The sequence below is a fragment of the Etheostoma spectabile genome, chromosome 2 (assembly GCF_008692095.1).
Source record: "Etheostoma spectabile isolate EspeVRDwgs_2016 chromosome 2, UIUC_Espe_1.0, whole genome shotgun sequence".
Lineage (NCBI taxonomy): Eukaryota > Metazoa > Chordata > Actinopteri > Perciformes > Percidae > Etheostoma > Etheostoma spectabile.
Genome location: NC_045734.1, coordinates 27,244,559 through 27,245,514, shown reverse-complemented (window position 1 = coordinate 27,245,514; position 956 = coordinate 27,244,559). Strand labels below are relative to the sequence as shown.

The window sequence follows — 956 nt, the reverse complement described above, 5'->3', positions numbered from 1 at the left end:
GTCAAACGGTAACGCAGGTGTCCTAAGGCCTTGTTAAGGACTGTTCGCCCACTTTTCCTACTGTGATGTGTCAAAATGTCCAAAAGGTGCATTGTTTGAAAGCCCCTCTAAACGTCCATGTTCCACTCCCACAGGTGTTTCCACCTGACTAATCAGACTGTGTGGCCTTTACAGGCTCAGCTTGATTGCTACGTATTACAGTTTTTCTTCGTTGGTTTGGCTCATATCTTGAAACAGAAATTACATTCTCAAAACTCTAAGATTATTTAGCAAAACAGTCTTACAGTTCAGCACCACACTATAACTCAACTGTAAAAGCTCCAATCGCTCCCAAAACTGTTGAATAATGCTTCAAAACTAAACCCTGAGTGATAACCACTCTGTAGTGAATGAGATTTAGTTTACCCCCTCAGTCTTACCAAGACTATACTTTCAGGGATCGTTTCTAGAGTTTCTAACTCGAGGAATGTGTTTCTAAAGTGTTTAGTCTCACTGACCACGATGATGAGTTGTGATATTCCTTTCTGAGCTTGAAGCTGACAGAGAGTAATGATTCACTTCATATGCTCTCTGTCATTGATGATTGGTATTTGTTCCTTTATGGAGCATTGAGAAAGGGAATATGATCAGAGTGGTGGTAGCAGATATGTGGAAAACTAACATGAGTGAAGGCAACACAATATAATAAGTTGTCAAATGAACTAAGGTCATAGTCACTCTTGAAGTATTTGTCTTGTCCATGGTGGACAAGGTTACTTAAAAGAGATCTGCTAATCTGAAGGGCTAGCGTCTACTTTATTGACTTTGTAATGCCTTAAGTCTACTGTAAAAATGTGACTTGAGTTGAGCCGTTATTCATTTTTCTTTCTACCTTTGCCTTTCCTACTGTGACATGTCAAAATGTCCAAAAGGTGCATTTTTTGAAAGCCCATCTTTACACATCCATGTTCCACTCC

General features: G+C 39.5%; 1 non-coding gene across 1 annotated transcript; it reads left to right on the top strand.

Annotated features, from left to right (window-relative positions):
- Nucleotides 1–420: 420 nt before the first annotated feature.
- Nucleotides 421–636, top strand: LOC116670825 (small nucleolar RNA U3). Its single transcript, XR_004327136.1, has one exon. It is a non-coding gene; the product is annotated as a small nucleolar RNA U3 (small nucleolar RNA).
- The last annotated feature ends 320 nt before the right edge of the window (nt 637–956 follow it).